The 22,760-nt window shown below is 38.5% G+C and overlaps 1 protein-coding gene across 14 annotated transcripts in view; it reads left to right on the forward strand.

Annotated features, from left to right (window-relative positions):
* The first annotated feature begins 279 nt into the window (after positions 1-279).
* Positions 280-22,760, forward strand: part of ATG4C (autophagy related 4C cysteine peptidase) — a 95,089-nt gene continuing 72,608 nt past the window's right edge. For 7 of the 14 annotated variants that reach the window (XR_015160166.1, XR_015160169.1, XM_086390316.1 and 4 more), the window contains exon 1: positions 280-441. The gene's annotated coding sequence lies outside the window, so the exon portion shown is untranslated. Of the gene's footprint in view, positions 491-22,760 lie in introns of all 14 variants that reach the window. The other 7 variants (XR_015160167.1, XM_086390317.1, XM_086390319.1 and 4 more) reach the window with 2 other exon arrangements.

The raw sequence follows: 22,760 nt of genomic DNA on the forward strand, positions 1-22,760 counted from the left end.
AGTCGTGTCCGACTCTTTGCGACCCCTTAGACTGCAGCACGCCAGGCCTCCCTGTCCATCACCAACTCCCTGAGTTTACTCAAACTCATGTCCATTGAGTCGGTGATGCCATCCCACCATCTCATCCTCTGTCGTCCCCTTCTTCTCCCGCCTTCAATCTTTCCCAGCATCAGGGTCTTGCCATTGGTCTGGCTATTGCTGCCGCCAATCAATAGGCTTTAATGCCCCGGAAGTGGCTGACCTACTAGGTTTGAAGGGGGTGGGGTGGGGCGTTTCTCTGACTACGGTGGCCGGGGAGCTCGAGGTGCCTGTGGCTGCGGCGCTGAGGTCGGAGAGTCGGCTTGTATGCGCGCTGCTTTTGGGGCGGCTGCTGCTGGAGCTGGAACATTTCCTGGTTGGTGGCTCCTGCACATCGTTTACACTTCTCCAGTTCTCTTTTTGGTGAGGGAGCGACTTGAGGTTCTTCTGACTCTGCTAGCCTCAGGAGAAGGTTGGGACTTAAGAGTCTCTGGTCCTCTCGAAAGATCGGGTTCCTTGAGGAAGAGGCAGGGGTTGTCTTGCCCTCACTGGAAACCCTGTGGCCAACCTTTTCGGCTCTCTGAGGGTTTTGGCGTCACCCTCATCTCTCCTTTCTGGTACCATTTTTCTGACTCTTTGCCCTTCCTGGGCTCCAGCGCTAACCCTAAGCCTTCCTGTGGGCAGCTGTTTCCCCTCCTCTAGAGGGTTTTCTTAGGTGTTTCAGGCACGATCTCTTTTCTCCTCAATTCTTGCATCTATTTAGCTCCTTCCCTATTTCTCTCTGATAAAAAAAAAAAAAAAAAAGAAGAAGAAGAAAAAAAAAAACCCAAATCAGATCCTCAAGATCTTAATCTTCTCATTCCTCACTCCTTTATCCCTTTTTAGGCCTTTGTTACTGCTTCAGACACTTAATACATTTGCCTGAATATCTTAATGCTTTTCCATCCAGACCTTAACAGTTTACTCACTCTATTTGGTTCCTACTCATCCTCAACCCTTCCACCTCCATCCACATCTCAGGGCTTTTTTAGGTTGGAGGTTCAAATACATCGTTATGATGACTGGTGAATACGAGAGACTGTCAACTATCAGCTAAACGTGACTCTATGGACTTTATACTTAAGATCTCTTTGGCTTACGTTTTCGGTTTGTTTTGATTATTTTCCCACAAGGGTTACTGCTACCCCATGGTTAGAGGAGAATACCTCCTTCCTAGAGCTCCTTGTATCTGAAATACTTAGATGGGATCTTTTTCTCTTTTCCTGCTCAAGACATATGTCCCCAGTGGAATTTTTGCGATGATTTTATGTCAATTAATAGCAGATAGACACAATTAATAGTAGATAGACACAATAGCTCTTTCCTCCTTTGTTGTTTATGATTGGTGATTAGATTGTGAGTCATTGAAAGTACCCAGAGGGATTGGAAAAGCTTTGAAAGGAAAAGTTTGTGTATATACCAATTTACAAAGTAATAAAGTGTCTTCCGTGAACAAGGGAGAGTTTCTAATTAGTTCAGTAATCTAATGCTGTGTTGAATTAATAATCTCACTGTAAAATTCTGGAAACTGTTTAAAGTTAAAAAGTAGCCAATATAAGAAATATTATAGGTTTGTAAAAAGAGTTTAAAACCCATTTTAACTGATCCTCTTTTTTTCCCTGTAAAATTGAATGCAAATATATTGAAGAGTTTATTTGTTGTGATTGTTTATCACATATTTCTATATATTTTGATAGAGCTGGTAAAACTGCTTTATATAATTTATTACTCACTAGTGTTTTGTAGACAGAAACTTTTGTACTTCTTGGCTTTCTGGGGACCATGTAACTTCAGTAACTGCAGCTTTCTTTTATTCTCAGTATTTTACTACTCTAATAATAAAGTTATTGTTCTTCTTTAGGAATCAAATATAATCTCTATGTGTCAGTAAAGTATAAATATTAATACTTGTACACTGTCTACTTGGTGGGGTTATTCCTAATTAATCAGAAATGGTTTCAACCATGCTTAAGATTGAGGGTGAATGTACATATAATATTTCAGAATTAATTCACTCATGAATTCTTTATTGAATAAATGATGAGGTTAGACATTGCTCAAACTTAATATTTTTCCTGAGATTTTATTCATTTAATAGGCATTTATTGAATGCTTCTTACTGTTTAACTGTTGTCACACTATCATCAAAACATTTACTGAGAGCATCTTCTTGTCCTCAGCTCTGTACTAGATGCTTTAAAGCATTATTGTATTGAATCATTATAACAACTCAGTGTGCTATTGAGTATTATTTACATTTAGCAGATGAAGAAACTGAAGTTCAAGGAGTTCAAGTCATTTAGTCCAGTTCCTTTTGACTCTTCCCTCTTATTACAGTTGCAAAGATTTGTTCTATACCCTGGAGTATGTTATTGTTGTTCAGTCGCCAAGTCAACTCTGCGACCACATGGCCTGCAACATGCCAGGCTTCCCCGTCCTTCACTGTCTCCTGGAGTTCACTCAAACTCATGTCCATCGAGTCGGTGATGCCATCCAACCATCTCATCCTCTGGTGTCCTCTTCTCCTTCTGTCTTCAATCTTTCCCAGCCTCAGGGTCTTTTCCAATGAGTCAGTTTTTTGCTTCAGGTGGCCAAAGTAATGGAGCTTTGGCTGTACTTTGCATTTAAGTTAAATAAGCAGGCTGACAGAATACAGCCTTGACATACTCCTTTCCCAATTTTGTTTCATGTCTGATTCTAACTGTTGCTTCTTGACTGCATACTAGAGAGCATTAATTCAGTAGATACTAAGCAGCTATTATGTACCAGATACCCTTCTAGGTGCTGGGAATATAACTGAACAAAAGAGACAAAAATCCCTTCTCTTAGGGAGCTTACACTCTATCAAAATGTATGACGTGTAAACCTTGCCTTCAGGAAACAGAAAATACAACCAATATGGGGGGCTTCCCTTGTGGCTCAAATGGTAAAGAAAATGCAACCAATATGCATTAGATTTCATCTGTTTTAAAATATTAAGGTTGAAAGATTAACTAGGGCATATTTCATGAAGATGAAATATGATTTAGAGCTAAAGTATTGAGTAGGAATTTGGTAGATAGAAATTGGGAGGAAAGTAGTTCCAGTTTGAGGCATAAAATGAGCAAAATTCTAAATTATAGGAAAGAGATTAGTGGAAAGTATAGATAGCTAGACTGGTATCTTCAGTTCTTTGCATATAGGTGCACAGCGTTGACTGAATTTGAAGCAAATATTTAAATGAATGAAGCTAGGGCAAGAACTCAGCAGGCAACGTGGAATTAGATAGGTGTCATGTCATCATTCTGGGATTTAAGGAAAGGAATTGATTTGATAGCTGTTGGTGAAAGAACCAGTAGGCCCTGTTAATTATTGAATACTGGCAGTAGCACAGTAGCCAATGGAAAAGGGAGGTTAGCCTACCAGGTTTGGACTGAGTGAGCCAGATTTACCTGTTTCATCAAATCATGAGGTTTTTTTCCCCCTTGTTTGTTTTATTCCAAGATGTGCCATTATTTTATGAACTGCTATGAAAGAAAAAAATTGCCAACTAAGCATACAGAGATTGTTGACTATAAGATGTATTCCGTTTCGGAGTTAAAGATGTAAAAATAAAAAAAATGAAATCACAATGTGTGATCTAGAAATGATGAAATAAGGTACTCCTTATAATTTTTCATGAACCTTATAACTACTTAATTTTTTTGACTATTTATAAATAAGTTTGTAATCTTTGACGTGCATTCAATCATTTAGCATTTATATATTTATTTACTAGGCAGTTTTCTAGGCCACGGTGATATGGTGATGAGTAAATAGCGTCTCTACCACACAAAATGTATGAGGGAAGGCAGACACAAATATTCCATCAAAAAAGGTAAAGGTGCAATTGTTTGTTAAGTTTTATGAAAAAAGCCTAGATGTTATACAGAAGAAAAACTGTTTTCAGAGAAGATAGTGTAGATGACAAGAGGCCATATAAAGACGATAATACCTTAGACAAAGTGATGGTGAAGGTAAATAAAACTGGAGGGATTTTAGAGATGTTTAGGTGTGGAATTTGGTGATTAATTGGGTATGAGAAATGAGGGAGAGAAAGGTGCCATTGGCCACCACTAGATTTTTTGGCTTGTGTAACTAGATGGATTGTGGTACAATTCATGAAACAGAAAACAGTGTAAGATGACTGGGTTTGGGGGGGACATGCTTTGTTTTCACTGTGGCATCGGTGTTAAAGGTTAATGTCTTAATTATTCTTTTTTTCCTTTAATGTCATTGTTTAAGTATATTTGAGGAATAGTGTACCTGAAATAAGTTTTTTCAGTATTATTTTTCTTGAGTGGGCAGGGAGGAAGTTCTAGATGAAGGCCTTTGGAAAAATATTGGAATTTGTTTTGAATTTTTATGTAACATATTCAACCATATATATGAATAGATAACTGAGTAATAAAGCTATATATCATCTTTATTTTCACTTGGGATTTGGCAATAAATTGAGCATCTGGTTAAATTCTAACTTCAGTTGGTGTATATATAAACATAATTGTGTTTTAGGGAATGCTTTTGGTTTTTTCTGAAATGACTCCTTTAGGTAATTTTTGGTAGATAGTCGATCAATACAGTTGGTTATTTAAAAGTTATATCTCATAGTAAAAAGCTGTAGAGAGTACAGAGCAAAAAGCTTGGGCTTGGAGTCAGGTTGCCTGGTTTCAAGGTGTGTTTTGCTATTTTGTAGCAGTATAATCTTGCAGCATTTAGCCTTTGTTAGTTTTTAAATCTATAAAATGAGTATAACAGTAATACCTGGCTTAAAGAGTTGTTGTGAAGATTAAATGAGGTGGGATGTGTGCATAGGTTAACAAAATTCCCAGTACAGAGTTTGTTTTATTATTGTTATGATTATCATTATAGTGATGTTGTGTCTGAGATCATCTGGATTTCTGTACAACATTTTAATTTTAGAGTTCCTTTTAACTTATAGATCTCAATTGGGTAAAAAATTTTGTTTGGTAGTCATATTTGGATTTGGGGAAAATATAAGAAAACTTTTGTTTATTTACAATTACTCATCCTAAATGAGTTAGCACATGTCATCTTTCCCAGAATTCTCACCAGAATCTGCCTGCCAATGCAGGGGACTCAGATTTGATCCCTGAGTTGGGAAGATCCCCTGGAGAAGGAAGTGGCAACCCACTCCAGTATTCTTGCCTGAAGAATCCCATGGACAGAGGAGCCTGGTGGGCTATGGTCCATGGGGTTGCAAAAGAGTTGAACATGACTTAGTGACTAAATAACAACAGCAACAGCTACAATTGGAAATTAATGATGGATTGGCTTGTAATTACTTATTATTTGTTAAAATTATTACTTTTATTTTTAGTCCAACCTTTCTGGACTTTTATTGGCTTTTAGGTCTTATGGATAGGGTGAAGAAGTAGTTAAATGCTATAAAATCTGATCAGCTGCTCAACGTCAGTTTAATTTCCATCCTTCTTTTTTCTCCCAACTTACTTTCTTTTGAAAGTTATAAACCTATAAAAAAAGTCGAAAGAGTAATACAATACCTATATATCCTTCACCTAGATTCACTTGTTGTTAGCATTATGGCTCGTTTGCTTTTTCTCTAGCATGTGTGCACGCACACACACACATACATGCACTTAGTCACTTTAGTCGTATCCAACTCTTTGTCACCCCATGGGCTATAGTCCACCAGGCTTCTCTGTCCATGGGTTTCTCCAGGTAAGAATACTGGAGCGGGTTGCCATTTCTTCCTCCAGGGGATCTTCTCAACCCAGGGATGGAACTCACATCTTTTACGTCTGCCAGCGTTGGCAGGTGAATTCTTTATCACTAGTGCCGCCTGGAAGCACACACATAAATGCACACTTTTCTTTTCTTGTTAAACCATTTGGAAGTAAAGTAGAAACATCATGACACTGTCTTCCTAAATATTTTGTCATGCATCTCCTAAGATCTAGGACATCCTCTTAACATAACTATAATGCTATTAGCATACCCAAATAATTTAATTTTTATTTGATAATATTACGTAATGTACAGGCCATATGAAAAAAATTCAAATTTACCCAAATGTTCCAGTAATTTCCCTTATAACTTTTCAGGAAAAAAATACTAAATTTAAGAGGAGATTATAAATTATACCTAGTTGTCACATCTCTCTGTTTTCTTTTATCTAGAACAATCCTCATCTTTTTCCTCCTGTCTTCCTTCCTTTTTCTTTTTTTGGTCTTTCAAGACTTTGACAGTTTTGAAAAGTCCAGGCCAGTTGTATGTAGAATGTCTCACAAGATGAATTGGATTGTTTCCTCACAGTTTCAGGCTATGTGTTTTTTCCCCCTAAGATTGTTATTATATGATAGTTATTGTAAACTTTTCGTTTGATTACATCAAGAGTAATATAATGATAATTTGTAAGTTATTGATGATGTTAAGGTTGACCACTTAGGTTAGACAGATTCCTACATTCTAAAGATAATCCTTTCTGTTTTGTATTTAATAATTAATCTCTGGACGTGTTACTTTATCATTGGATATTCTGTTTTCTATTAATTTTTTTCTATAACAGTGGTTTTAGTAACCATAGATGATCCTTTTCTGAATCAACCATGGCACTGGTGGTTTGCAAATAATGGTTTTCCAGTTCTCTCATTCTATCTACATATGTTGGTTGACTATCTCTCGAAAGAAGATATATTCCTTCTCCTTTTCTTTTTAGTTTCACTGTGTACCCAACAATTCCTTTTTAAAAACTTTATCCAGTGTGATGCTCTGTTACCAGTATTCTTTTAAACAATAATGACATTACTTAGTTTATTTATGGCTGTGTTGGGTCTTCACTGCTGCGCAGGCTTTTCTGGAGCTTGCCAAGTGGGCTTCTCATTGCAGTGGCTTCTCTTGTTGTGGAACATGGCCCTAGGGTACACAGGTTTCAGTAGTTGTAGCACGTGGGCTCAGTAATTGCAGCCCCTGGGCTCTAGAGTACAGGCTCAGTAGTTGTGGTGCACAGGCCTAGTTACTCGCAGCATGTTGAATCTTCCTGGATCAGGGACTGAACCCATGTCTCCTGCATTGGCAGGTGGTTTCTTACCACTGAGCCACCACGGAAGCCCGTGTTAGCATTATTCTCTTTTGATGATTGAGTTATCTCAAATTTGATTAGTCCCTTCAAAGTAGTTCCTATGACCTTTGTATATGTCCATATTGGTATTTGGGCACCTTCTTCCTTTTTTGTACAATAAATGTTGCAGGCTTACCTTATCTATTCTCTGCTTGAGGCTTGGAATCAACACTTTGACCACCCTTTTTTACCGCCAGCACCCTTGTTCATTTTAGTGGAAAATGGTACTTAGAAACCAAAATTGGGCATTGAAAAAACTCATTACTACTGGAGTATCGTTGCTTTTGGGCCCTTTAAATGGACACACACACACACACACATTTTAAAAGAAATCATGATTTTATAGGATACCTTCAAGTTCAAAACCACAGAGTTCAACTTTACCTTCCCTCAGTTTATATTTGTGTCTCCCTTTTCCTACAGGGAGAATTCTGATTCTCAGCCATATTAATATATTTACTCATTTATATTTACTCTGTCTTACACACAAATATGCCTGGAGGAGGGCATGGCAACCCTCTCCAGTATTCTTGCCCTGGAGAATTCCATTGACAGAGGACTCAGGCAGGCTACAGTCCATGGGGTCGCAAAGTCAGACATGACTGAGAGACTAAGCACGCACGAGTACACACACACACACACCACACACACACACACACACACACACGCTAGTTTTGGAATTACTATACTGATACTCCCTCCTACAACAGATTTACCAAGTAAAGATTTCTTTGCCAGTTTATGTCCTTGGAATATATCCCTCTAAAGATGTATAGTCAAAGTAGATGTTCAGAGTTATTTGAATTATTTTTTCTGTGATTATATTATCAATTTAAAATATAGTTAAGTTCCTACTAAACTACTTTTTAATAGATTTCCTGTAAAATTGGTTATCTGTAAAACTACTAAAGTAGACATAATAATTTAAAATGATATCATAATATATAGTAATAGGAAACTCTAGAATAGAGAATATGCAGTTTTTATCTTTATAAGGCTTTAAACTCATACTTTATTTTCAAACTGGTGTTATTTTTTTATTATTTAAAATTAAAAGTGTTGAGAAAAATGACATCAAACAATCCCAGTTGTAAGCCAGAACAATTGTGTTTGTGAACATTTTAAACAATGCTCTTCTTTTGACTGATAATACAATTCAAGCATTAATCTTTAACAATAGATATAATTGTTCAGGGTGCTTTAACTCACTCCTAAAAACTATGGCTAGTGTTTTCCTGTATTTACACCCAGAATAGAAAGATATTATATAAGTCCTTGTTCTTCATATTTAAAGAATGCCTTTTCATGTGTGAATATTCTCACTGGAAAGGGAAAAAATATTTCTCTTAATAATTGAGCATTTTATATTTCTAATGTGAGACATAATAGCCATATTCAGTCTTGCATTCTGATTAGTTATAAACATCTTGCTGATTAAAATGCCGGGTTAATGGGGACAGGAACTGGGTTTTGTGCTTATTGTATTTCCTATACACTAGAAGTGAGCACTGCAATACTGGATGAATGAATAAATATGATGCTTTGTGTTTATGTGATATGTAATTTCTAGTTTGAATAATATGGTTGCACCTTTTCCTTGACAAAAGTATCTAATGGAATGGGACTTAGAGGAGATCTTATCCAAATTTGTTTGTTACAAATCTCAAAATCACTGTGTCTCACACTGAATCCCCCATCTTTCTTTAGCTTTTTATCCCCGAGTTCCCCTTTTCTGTTAATAGTATCATTATCCTCTTAGACATCAGACCTGAAATCTTAGTCACTTTAGTCTCTCTCCTGTATGTGGGCATATAAATATTCATATACGATGTTGCTCATTCTGCCATCTCAGTTTCTTGCTTGTATCTCCTTATTCCTTATCCCCTTACCAGCACCCTGATTGAGGCACTCGTTACCACTCATATAACAATCCTCTGACTAACCGAAGGAATTAAGAATATTGAAAGTGAAAAGAGATGATGGGGTGGGGTGAGGAACAAGAAGTATGTCTTTTTTTTCTCTAAGATTTATTTTTGGCTGCACTGGGTGTTCGTTGCTGCTCAAGGGCTTTCTCTAGCTGTGGAGAGCTGGGGCTGCTCTCTAGCTGTGTTTCACCGGCCTCTCATTTGGTGGCTTGTCTCGTTGCGCAGCAGAGGATCCAGGTGCCCAGGTTTCAGTAGTTGTGGCATGCGGGCTCTAGAACGCATGCTCAGCAGTTGTGGTGCAGGGCTTAGTTGCCTCCCAGCATGTGGGATCTCCCCAGAGCAGGGCTCAAACCCATGTCCTCTGCATTGGCAGGCTGATTCTTAACCACTCGACCATGAGGGGAGCCCAGGAAGTTTGTCTTAAACTTTCTGATGGGCTGTCAAATGGAAGAGGGATTGATTTCAGAAAACACAACTAGGAACTGTTCATGGAAATTATCAGGACAGAGACTTTTGGTTTTATATGTCATTCAAACAAGTGTAGGTGTTTAGAATTGTTAGTGGAAATTATCAGGACAGAGACTTTTGGTTTTATATGTTATTCAAACAAGTGTAGGTGTTTAGAATTGTTGTTGTTGTTCAGTCACTAAGTTGTCTCGACTCCTTGTGACTCCATGAACTCCAGCACGCCAGGCTTCCCTGTCCTTCATTATCTTCTGGAGTTGACTAAACTCATGTCCATTGAGTCAGTAATGCCATCCAACCATGTCATCCTCTGTTGTCCCTTCTCCTCCTGTTCTCAATCATTCCCAGCATCAGGATTTTTTCCAGTGAATTGGCTCTTGGCTTCAGGTGGCCAAAGTATTGGAGCATCAGCTTGAGTATCAGCCATTCCAGTGAATGTTCAGGATTGATTTCCTTTAGGATTGATTTGTTTAATCTCCTTGCTGTCCAAGGAACTCATTATGTTAGTAGAGAATAGAGAATAGTTTAAAATATTATCAAACTTTTAAACTTATAGCTGTATATTCAGCTCAGTACAAAGCTCATTATATACTGAGTCCCCTGTCTTAGGAGTGTTCACTCAGAGACTGGTTGAATGCACTTGGCAAGGTTGTTCTAAAGGAAATTGTGCTGCTGTATGAGTGGATGAACCTGATTAGTGATTAATAAGTCCAAACCAGAGAGCAGATCAGATTCCTGGGAGAAGAGTGATTATTTTTTTTAACTTACACATTTTCTTTCACTGCTGCTGCTGCTGCTGCTAAGTCGTTTCAGTCATGTCCGACTCTGTGCGACCCCAGAGACGGCAGCCCACCAGGCTCCCCCGTCCCTGGGATTCTCCAGGCAAGAACACTGGAGTGGCTTGCCATTTCCTTCTCCAATGCATGAAAGTGAAAAGTGAAAGTGAAGTCGCTCTTTTGTGTCCGACTCTTAGCGACCCCATGGACTGCAGCCTACCAGGCTCCTCCGTCCATGGGATTTTCCAGGCAAGAGTACTGGATTGGGGGGTGCCATTGCCTTCTCCGACTGCTCCCACCCAAAAAGTGGAAGATAGAATTAGGAGAAGCTACTGGTAGATTGGAGTAGCTTTCTCAACTCACATCCATTGAGTCGGTGATGCCATCCAACCATTTCATCCTCTGTCATCCTCTTCTCCTCCTGCCTTCAATCCTCCCCAGCATCAGGTTCTTTTCTAAGGAGTTGGCTCTCCTGTATTCCAGGAAGATTTTTTACTGACTGAGCTGTGAGGGAAGCCCCTGTGCTTCACTGTCTCCCAAGAGTTTGCTTAAATTCATGGCCATCAAGTCAGTGATGCTACCTAACCATCTGATCCTCTGCCACCCCCTTCTCCTTTTGCCTTCAGTCTTTTCTAGCATCAGGGTCTTTTCCAATAAGTTGGTGCTTTGCATCAGGTGGTCAAAGTATTGGAGTTTCAGCTTCAGCATCAGTCCTTCCAATGAATATTCAGGATTAATTTCCTTTAGGATTGGTTTGATCTCCTTGCAGTTCAAGGGACTCTCAAGAGTCTTCTCTAACACCACAGTTAGAAAGCATCAATTCTTCAGCCCTCAACCTTCTTTATTGTCCAGCTCTCACATCCATACGTGATTACCAGGGAAACCGTAGCTTTGACTAGACGGACTTTTGTTGGCAAAGTAATGTCTGTGCTTTTGAATATGCTGTCTAGGTTTGTCATGGCATTTCTTCCAATGAGCAAGCGTCTTTTAATTTCATGGTTGCAGTCATCATCTGTAGTGATTTTGGAGCCCAAGAAAATAAAGTCTGTCACTGTTTCCACTTTATCCCTATCTATTTGCCATGAAGTGATGGGATGGGATGCCATGATCTTATTTTTTTGAATGTTGGGTTTTAAGTCAGCTTTTTCATTCTCTTTCACTTTCATCAAGAGGCTCTTTAGTTCCTCCTCACTTTCTGTCATAAAGGTGGTGTCATCTGCATATCTGAGGTTATTGATATTTCTCTTGGCAGTCTTGATTCCAGCTTGTGCTTCCATCCAGCCTGGCATTTCACATAATGTACTCTGCATGTAATTTAAGTAAGCAGCATGACAATATACAGCATTGACGTGCTCCTTTCCTAATTTTGAACCAGTCTGTTCCACGTCTGGTTCCAACTGTTGCCTCTTGAGTTGCATACAGGTTTCTTAGGAGGTAAGATGGTCTGGTATTCACATCTCTTGAAGAGTTTTCCACAGTTTGTTGTGATCTACACAGTCTTTAGTGAAGTCAATGATGTAGAAGTAGGTGTTTTTCTGGAATTCTCTTGCTTTTTCTCTCACCCACTGGATGTTGGCAATTTGATCTCTGGCTCCTCTGCCTTTTCTAAATCCAGCTTATACATCTGGAAGTTCTCGGTTCATATATTGTTGAAGCTTAGCTTGGAGGATTTTGAGCATTACTTGGTGACTCATGTGAAATGAGTGCAATTGTGCACTAGTTTGAACATTCTTTGGCATTGCCCTTCTTTGGGATGGGCTTCCCTTGTGGCTCAGCTGGTAAATAATTGCCTGTAATATAGGAGACCTGGGTTTGATCCCTGGGTTGGGAAGATCCCCAACTTGGGGAGAAGTTGGGGATCCCCAACCTTGGGAGAAGGTAAAGGCTACTCACTCCAGTATTCTGGTTTTGAAAATTGTATAGTCCATGGGGTCACAAAGAGTTGGACACAACTGAGTGACTTGCACTTTTACTTTCTTTGGGATTGGAATGGAAATGGACCTTTTGCTGTCCTGTGGCCACTGCTGAGTTTTCCAAATTTGCTAGTGTATTGAGTGTAGCACTTTCACAGCATCATCTTTTAGGATCTGAAATAGCTCAACTGGAATTCCATCACCTCCCCTAGCTTTTGTTCGTAGTGATGCTTCCTAAGGCCCACTTGACTTTGCATTCTAGGATGTCTTGCTCTAGGTGAGTGATCACACCATCCTGGTTATCTGGGTCATGAAGATCTTTTTTGTACAGTTCTTCTGTGTATTCTTGCCACTTCTTCTTAATATCTTCTGCTTCTGTTAGGTCCCTACCATTTCTGTCCTTTATTGTACCCATCTTTGCATGAAATATTCCCTTGGTATCTCTAGTTTCCTTAAAGAGATCTCTAGTCTTTCCCATTCTATTGTTTTCCTCTATTTCTCTGCATTGATCACTTAGGAAGGCTTTCTTATCTCTCCTTGCTATTCTTTGTAACTCTGCATTCAGATGTATATAACTTTCCTTTTTTTCCCTTGCCTTTTGCTTCTCTTCTTTTCTCAGCTATTTGTGAGGCCTCCTCAGACAACCATTTTGCCTTTTTGCATTTCTTTTTCTTGAGGATAGTTTTGATCACCACCTCCTGTACAATATTACGAACCTCCATCCATAGTTCTTCAGGCACTCTATCAGATCTAATCCCTTAAATCTATTTGTCACTTCCACTGTTTAATTGTAGGAGATTTGAGTCTCACCTGAATGGCCTAGTGGTTTTCCCTACTTTCTAGAATTTAAGTCTGAATTTTGCAATACAACTCATATGTGAGGGTAAATGTCTATTTAGTACCAAGTTTTTTTTTTCATTTCAAATTTAAGAGAACACATAAATAGTACATTTTATTTATATCATCATTACACAGTAGCTGTGCATTGATTTAGTGTCTTTAAATGGAGGATGCAATCCTGAAGAATTCTAAGAATGTTTGCAAGATGTATACTTGAGGGAAAACTACCAAATCAGCTTCTGGATATGCATGCGTGCTCAGTCACTAAGTCTCTTTGCAGGCCCATGGACTGTTGCCCATCAGGCTCCTCTGTCCATGGAATTTTCCAAGCAAGAATACTGGAGTGGGTTGCCACTTCCTCCTCCAGAGGATCTCCCCAACCCAGGGATCAAACCCACGTCTAATGTGTCTCCTAGGTTGGCAGGCGGATTGTTTACCACTGAGCCACCCGGGAAGCCGCTGAATATACATATCCTGCCCTTACTATGTTTCTTGTTCCTTTTCTCAATCTTTTTATCTCGTATTGCCATTTACATTGCTTAACCCTTAGCTCCGAAAGAGGACAATCCAAGTAAATATTGCTTGTACTCTCCCTTTCTTCATATTTGCTACTTAAAACCTTTCTAGGTTTAAAAGCTGAACATTTTTAGGCTGGTTTTAGTTCCGTGCATGAAGATAGAAGACTGGCAAGTATAGGAAAAGAGGGAGTAGAAGTGAGTGTAACAGTTGATGTTTCTGTAAACAAAGAACTGAGATGGAGATAAGAAATAACAACAGAGATGCAGGCCAACATATTGAGAGACATTCAAGGTCAAACAAGGGATTGATATTTGTTACTAAAAAAGGAAGCAGGTAGAAAAGGTTGTTGCTGCTGCTGCTGCTGCTGCTGCTGCTAAGTTGCTTCGGTCGTGTCCGACTCTGTGCGGCCCCATAGACAGAAGCCCACCAGGCTCCTCTGTCCCTGGGATTCTCCAGGCAAGAACACTGGAGTGGGTTGCCATTTCCTTCTCCAATGCATGAAAGTGAAAAGTGAAAGTGAAGTCGCTCAGTTGTGTCCGACTCTTCGAGACTCCATGGACTGCAGCCCACCAGGCTGTGCCGTCCCTGGGATTCTCCAGGCAAGAACACTGGAGTGGGTTGCCATTTCCTTCTCCAATGCATGAAAGTGAAAGCGAAAGGGAAGTCGCTCAGTCGTGTCTGATTCTTAGCGACCCCATGGATTGCGGACCACCAGGCTCCTCTGTCCATGGGACTCTCCAGGCAAGAGTACTGGAGTGGGGTGCCATTGCCTTCTCCTTGACTTACATACATGATGAAAAAATGACTATCAGTAAGTGAAGTGAACATCCATCATCTTGTATATACAAAACTAAAGAAATAGAACATTTTTTTTTTCTTGTGGTGGGAATTCTTATGATTTACTCTCTTAACAGCTGTCATATATAACACACAGCAGGGTTAATTATATTTATCATGTTGTTAATTCCATTCCTAGTACTTATTTATCTTATAACTGGAAGTTTGTACCTTTTAACGGCCTTCATCCAATTCCTTCCTTCCAGTTGAGACTTCTTCTAACGCACAGGGTGCAGGTTCAATCCCCAGTTGGGGAGGCAAGTTCCCATAGGTCTCGTATCTGCCCCCCTCCAAAAAAAAAAAATCCAAAACATAAAACAGAAGCAGTATTAACAACACAATTCAGTAAGGACTTAAAAATGGTCCACATCAAAAAAATCTTAAAGAAATATATATATTTCGGTAGACTGAATGGCTGTGAGCATTAATTTATTCTTTTTCCCCTTTCCAGGTCTCATCCCACTTTGTTTAAGGAAAAACAAAAATTATCAATTAACAAGGAATATCCTCCAAGTCATTTTATTTAGCCAAAGCTGCTCTAGGAAACTAGATTGAGGAAGTTAAGTTTTGCAAATGACTAAACAGCTGAATCTGATGTCTTTAGGAACCACAAGAATAATGCTGTTTATCTTAAAAAGGAAAAAGCACTTCATCTTAGTATTTTTATCTTTCTTATAGGCTGTTTAGCAATTTTGCAACAGAGTGTCTTCTCTGTAGATTTCTTAATTGAGCAGTTTCAGTTTTGTTAAGAGTTGAACATAGCCTGGACACATTTATAATTTGTGTATAGCCTGAACACATTTATAATTTGTGTATTAAGTTTTTCATTTGAGCAACTTATTTTTCAATAAATAATCTTGTTATTTTAAAAGAAGCTCAATGTAAATAATAAGAGAAGTACAAAAAAGGAAGAAATAACATTGCATAATATCAACATTTTTAAAATTAGTCTCACTGTTAATCATATCTTGTTATATAGAGCTTGTCCTAATGTTTAAAAAATGACCTCACATCTCTTAGAGTTTCCACTTTTAACATTATGGACTTCTAGACTTTTTTTTTTTTTTTTTTTTCGGAGAAGGCAATGGCAACCCACTCCAGTGCTCTTGCCTGGAAACTCCCATGGATGGAGGAGCCTGGTAGGCTGCAGTCCATGGGGTCGTGAAGAGTCAGACACGACTGAGCGACTTCACTTTCACTTTTCACTTTCATGCATTGGAGAAGGAAATGGCAACCCACTCCAGCGTTCTTGCCTGGAGAATCCCAGGGACGGAGGAGCCTGGTGGGCTACCGTCTGTGGGGTCACACAGAGTCGGACACGACTGAAGTGACTTAGCAGCAGCAGCAGACATTTTTTTATGCGTGTGTATTTGTGTGTGTGTAAATGTATGTACATACATAATACATGTGTAGGTAGATGTCTAAATTGTATTTATCCGGTTCTTTTTTTTCTTTCACTGCATGTCCTGGTGATATTTTAAAAAATTAATTAATAAACAATTTTTAGAGCAATTTTAGGTTTACAGCAAAACTGAACAGAAAGTATACAGAGTTTCTATATACCTCCTCCCCACAACACACGTGACTTCCCCACTTACAAAATCCTGCACCAAAGTGGTACATTTGGAACAATTGAAGAATCTTTGACATGTAATTATCACCTAGAGACCATAGTTTACATTAGGATTCACTTTTGGTGTTGTATATTCTGTGTTTGAAGAAGTGTATAATGATGTGTATAGACAATTACAGTATCATATAAAATAGTTTTTCTGCCCTAAAAATCCTCTATGTTCTGCCTACTCATTCTCTCCCTCTAACCCCCCAGCCCCTGGCAACCACTTCTTACTGTTTCCACAATTTTGCCTTTTCCAGAACACTATCTGGTTGGAATCATGTGGTATTTAGCTTTTTCAGATTGTCTTCTTTTACTTTACATTTAGTTTTCCTTGATATCATTTAATGGCTTGATAGCTCATTTCTTTGTAGTTCTGAATAATACTCCATTGTTTGTACTCTGGTTTATTTATCCATTCACTTACTGAAGGATATCTTGGTTGTCTCCAAGTTTTGGCAGTTATAAATAAAGCTGCTATAATATCTGTGGGCAAGATTTTGTGTGAGAATAAGTTTTCGTTTCATTTGGGTGTATACCAAGGAGCACAATTACTGGATCTTATGAGTATGTTTGGTTTTGTAAAAAAAAAAAAAAAAACAACTACCAAACCATCTTCCAAATTAGCTGCATTCCCACCAGCAGTAAATGAGAGTACCTGTCCTTACCAGCATTTAGTGTTGTCAGTGTTTTGGATTTTGGTAATTCAAATCACTGCAGATGGTGACTGCAGCCATGAAATTAAAAGACACCTACTCCTTGGAAGGAAAGTTATGACCAACCTAGATAGCATATTGAAAAGCAGAGACATTACTTTGCCAACAAAGGTCTGTCTAGTCAAGGCTATGGTTTTTCCTGTGGTCATGTATGGATGTGAGAGTTGGACTGTGAAGAAAGCTGAGCGCCGAAGAATTGATGCTTTTGAACTGTGGTGTTGGAGAAGACCCTTGAGAGTCCCTTGGACTGCAAGGAGATCCAACCAGTCCATTCTGAAGGAGATCAACCCTGGGATTTCTTTGGAAGAAATGATGCTAAAGCTGAAACTCCAGTACTTTGGCCACCTCATGCAAAGAGTTGACTCATTGGAAAAGACTCTGATGCTGGGAGGGATTGGGGGCAGGAGGAGAAGGGGACGACAGAGGATGAGATGGCTGGATGGCATCACTGACTCAATGAACATGAGTCTGAGTGAACTCTGGGAGTTGGTGATGGACAGGGAGGCCTGGCGTGCCGCGATTCATGGGGTCACAAAGAGTTGGACACGACTGAGCGACTGAACTGAACTGAACTGAATAACATACAAAATTATATTTGTCATGTTGTGCATTACATTTCTAGTACTTTTAAATGGAAGTTTATATCTTTTGACTGTCTTCATCTAATTTCTTCTCTCCTCACCCCTTGCCTCTGGTAAGCACAAATCTGATCTCTTTTCTTCGAGTTTGTTTTTGACATGTAATTGACTGACAACTTTTGTTCCTGTTTTACAACACAGTATAAGCAATATCATGTGATATTTGTCTTTGTCTGGTTTACTTCACTTCATATGATATTCTCTAGGTCCATCTATTTTGCTGCAGATGGTATTATTTCATTTTTTTTTTTTTTTTTACAGCTGAGTAATATTCTATTGTATATGTACCACATCTTTATCATTTATCTGTCAGTGGACATTTAGGTTGCTTCCATGTCTTCAGTTCAGTTCAGTTCAGTGTCTTGGCTATTGTAAATAGTGTTGCAATGAACATTGAACATCAGGTTGCATTTTGAATTGTGGTTTTGTCTGGTATATGTCCATGAGTGAGATTGCAGGATCATATGGTAGTTTTATCTTCAGTAAGTAGTGTTGAGAAAACTGGACAGCTGTTTGTAAAAGAATGAAATTAGAACATTCTCTTAACACCACACACAAAAATAAATTAAAAAATGGATTAAAGACCTAAGTGTGAGACTGGACACTATAAAACTCCTAGAGGAAAACAGAACACTCTTTGAAATTAATCACAGCACTGTCTTTTTGGATATGTCTTCTAGAGTGATGGAGGTGAAAAAAAAATAAATGGAATCTAATTAAACTTAAGAGCTTTTGCACAGTGATGGAAACCATAAACAAAACAAAAAGACAATGCACAGAGTGAGAGAAAATATTTCCAAATGACGTGACTGACAAAGGATTAACCTCTAAAATATGCAAAGCAGCTCATACAATTCAATATCAAAAACCCAAATACCACCACCAAAAAATGGGCAGAAGATCTAAATAGGCATTTCTCCAAAGAAGACATACAGATGGCCGATAGGCACATGAAAAGTGCTCAACATCGCTAATTATTAGAGAAATGCAATCAAAACTACAGTCAAGTATCACCCCACACTGGTCAGAATGGCCGTCATCCAAAAGTTTAAAAATAGTAAATTCTGGAGAGGGTGTAGACAGAAGGGAACTTGCCTACATTGTTGGTGGGAGTGTAAATTGGTATAGCCACTATGGAGAACAGTATAGTGGTTCCTTACATTCTCTTAAACATTTTTGATTTAGAAGATTCATGGTTAGTGGCTTTTTAAAGCTAAACTTTTAAAATTCTAAACATTACATATATTCTCTATAAGATTTGGAAAATCTGGGCAATAGTGATATAAAAATAATCAGTCACAGTTTGTTAGGGAAACTGTTGTCAGCATTTTAGTATATATTTTTTTAAACTTCCTCGCTTCCCCCTCAGATCCCAACCAGTAAGTATTATATGATACATAAAGTTTTAGGTTTTGTGTATTGTTTCTCCATTTTCACAGACTCTTCAGGGGCATTTAAAATGGATATATAGCCCATCATATAGATTCACTGTGTATAATTCACACATTTTATAAACTTTACTCCTACTTTTCCAAATTTTGTTAAATACACTTTTGGGAGGAAATTTTTTTCCTTTATTCTCGTTGTCAATTAAAGAATTCTAAATATAACAGGTAAAATACTGCTACTTTTCATTATCAGTTTGTGATTCCCTTAAACATTTTGAGGCCCAATTGTGTGTCAGGCACAATTTAAGGACACTTAAAAAGTTTACTGGCCAGTGTAAGAGTATAAGAAACAAATGATTATAACATGTGTGATGAGTACTGTGATAGAGGAAGACTTAGGACCCTAAGGAACTAAAAGAGGGACTTCTGTATTGGTTTGAGGTTGGGAGAAGGGTAGAAAATTTACTGATCTTACCAGAGGAGGAGAAACTTTTTTTTCTTTTTTTAAAAAAATTAATGTATTTATTTTAATTGAGGATAATTACTTTACTCTATTGTAATGATTTTTTGCCATACATAAGCATGAATTGGCCATAGGTGTACATGTATCCCCCTATCCTGAACCCTTGCTCCCAGCGCCCTCGCTGCACCATGCCTCTAGGTTGTCCTAGAGCACTGGCTTCGGGTGCCCTGCTTCATGCATCAAACTCACACTGGTCATCTGTTTTATATATGGTAATGTATATGTTTCAGTACTATTCTCTCAAATCTTCCCACCCTTTCCTTCTCCCACTGAGTCCAAAAGTGGTCTTTACGTCTGTGTCTCCTTTGCTGCCCTGCATGTAGGATTGTTGGTACCATCTTTCTAAATTCCATACATATGTGTTAATATACAGTATTTGTCTTTCTCTTTCTGACTTACTTCACTCTTATGGACCCTGGGTTCATCCACCTCATTAGAACTGACTCAAATGCATTCTTTTTTTTTATAGCTGAGTAATATTTTATTGTGTAGATGTACCAAAACTTCCTTATCCATTCATCTGCTGATGGACTTCCAGGTTGTTTCCATCTCCTAGCTATTGTAAATAGTGCTGCAGTGAACATTGGGGTACATGTGTCTCTTTCAATTCTGGTTTCCTTGGGGAATATGCCCAGCAGTGGGATTGCTGGGTTGTATGGCAATTTTATTCCCAGTTTTTTAAGGAATCTGAGGAGGAGAAACTTAAACGTACTCATGATATAAGGCTGTCAAAAAGTGAGGGTAAGCCGAAAGGCATTCTAGATGGAGGGAGTGGCACACGCAAAGGCAAGGAGGTATTAGCATGTCAAGTTTAGGAAGCTTTAATATTAATATTAAAAATGGCTTCTGTCTATGGTGCATGTGAGGGAGTGGCAAGAGAGAAAGCAGAGTAAGTGGGCAGATGTAATTTCATGAAGGGCTTTGAATATCATCCTTAAGGCTGGGGTGTCATCATGAGTGAGGCAGAATCGTTGACAAACATGTTTATAGCTCTGACTCTTCTATTTGTACATCAGCAATTCTCAACAGCTCTAGCCCAAACCTCACCTTTGCGTTCAGATCTATATATCCAACTGCCTTGATGGCCTCTTTAGAATGTCTAGAAAGTAAACTCCATGAAAGCAAGAATTTTACTCCTTTTGTCCTAAGCTGTATCTGCATTTCTTAGAACAGTGCCTGGCAATAAGTTACCCCGAGTGATTCAATTCAAAAGGGAACGATTCCTTACTATATCTCAGAGGCGTCTCGAGCTCCACATAAATCCAGGTCATGATCTTATCCCTCTAATCTGCCCTTCTCCTGATGTTGCTTGTTTAAGGGATTGGCACCATCTATTTAATTTCACAAGGTAGAAACCTGAGTGTATCTTTGACATATTTCTCTTTTTCACCTTTCACATTCATTTTATCACCAAGACCAAATGCATTTTTGACACATTTCTTCATGTGCCCATTTGTCTCCATCTCCACTGCTCTAGTCCAGGCTACCATCTTTCTCCTCACCCAATACAATAATAGTAAACTCTCACCCTTTACTTTTGTCCCTTTTCAATCTGTTTTCTCTGTGTTGGAGTACTAAAAAAAAAAAAATCTCACAAACCCACAGAATCGGATTCTGATATTCCTGTTTGCATCCTTTGCTCTTTGCATAAAGAACAAAATTCTTAACACAGGATGCAGGGCCCTGTGTGCTCTGGCCCATGTCTAACCCAATAGCCACACACATGTCACTTTTTTGGACTCTGCTCCTTAGTCACATTGACTTTTTAAATTCTTCTAGTGGACCATGCTTTCTTCTGCCACAATTATAATGTTTAATTAGTTACTTCTAATATATATTATAAAATGGAATATCTATTGTTAAAGAAGCAAATGTACCAATCCCGTTGAGTTGATATTTATAATTCTGCAAGGATAATGTTCTGTGTGGCATTCCTTTTCTTTTATAATTTTTTTTTTTGGTTGTACTGGATCTTCATTGCTGCATGCAGATTTTCTCTAGTTGTGGAGAGTGGGGGCTACTCTTTTTTGCAGTATGTGGACTTCTCACTGTGGTGATTTCTCTCGTTGTGGAGCATGGGCTCTAGGGTCTGCAGGCTTTAGTAACTGTGGCATGTGAACTCAGTGAATGCAGCTCCTGAGCTCCAGAGCACAGTAGTGCTTTAGCACAGTATGCCAAGTAGTTGTGGCATACGGGCTTGGTTGCTCCTTGGTATGTGGGATCTTCCCGGACCAGGGATCAAACCTGTGTCTTCTGCTTTCGCAGGCAGATTCTTTACCACTGAGTACTAGGGAAGCCCCTGCATTCTTTTCTTGAAAAGAAAACTGTCTGTGAGTTATTACAAATAAACTGGAGTATTTTCAGTAATAATTTGTTCCTCTTTCAGATTACATATAACATATCTCAATTTTACATCAAGTCATTTAAAAAACAAATTCCTATAAGCTACGTTTATTCTTGTTTTAGAGTAAGAAAGCATTGTCTGTTGTAAATTTAAGCCTTTCTATTTTTTTAAAAAAATGTGGCTGTAAGAAGGATATATAGGAAATATAGGAAATGCCTTAATTAAAAAAAAAATGATTAGGCTTTATGTGAAAGCAGTGACTTAATACCAGAGAAGGCAATAGCAAGCCACTCCAGTATTCTTGCCTGGAAAATCCCATGGAAGGAGGAGCCTGAGAGGCTGCAGTCCATGGGGTTGCTAAGCGTTGGACATGACTGAGCGACTTCACTTTCACCTTTCACTTTCATGCATTGGAGAAGGAAATGGCAACCCACTCTAGTGTTCTTGCCTGGAGAATCCCAGGGACGGGGAGCCTGGTGGGCTGCCATCTATGGGGTCGCACAGAGTTGGACACGACTGAAGTGACTTAGCAGCAGCAGCAGTGACTTAATACAAGTGGAAGTCTCCATTATGAATATAGTTATCATTTCTTATGATTTCAGATCACTGTGTCTAATTACAAAAGAAACAAATCTTGGATAGTCTCACCAAAACTGAGTTGTATTACTGTTACTGTTTTTAATTGTGTGTATCTGTGGGGAGTTATTGTTTGGATTCGTGTGATAACTTTTTAAAACATTCATTTATTATTATTTATTTTGGCTGTGCCTGGTCTTAGTTGTGGCATGCAGATCATAGATCTTCATTGTGGCATGCAAACTGTTGTTTGTGGCATGTGGAATCTAGTTCCCTGACCAGGGATTGCACCTGGGCCCCATGCATTGGGAGCACAGAGTCTTAGTCACTGGACCCCCAGGGAAGTCTCTTGTGTGATAATTTTTATTGTTGTATATTTAGTATTAAATATATTTTGTAATTTAAATATTTATAGAGTGTATTATATTTTATTCTGTAAAATGAAAAATTTGTTTGCTCATTTCCAGTTCAAATTGTATTTAATCGCTTAAGTAACTTTAGCAGGTAT

This window comes from Bos grunniens, chromosome 3, assembly GCF_055505025.1.
Source record: "Bos grunniens cultivar Pamir isolate PY7600 chromosome 3, Bosgru_T2T1.0, whole genome shotgun sequence".
In the NCBI taxonomy this organism is placed as follows: domain Eukaryota; kingdom Metazoa; phylum Chordata; class Mammalia; order Artiodactyla; family Bovidae; genus Bos; species Bos grunniens.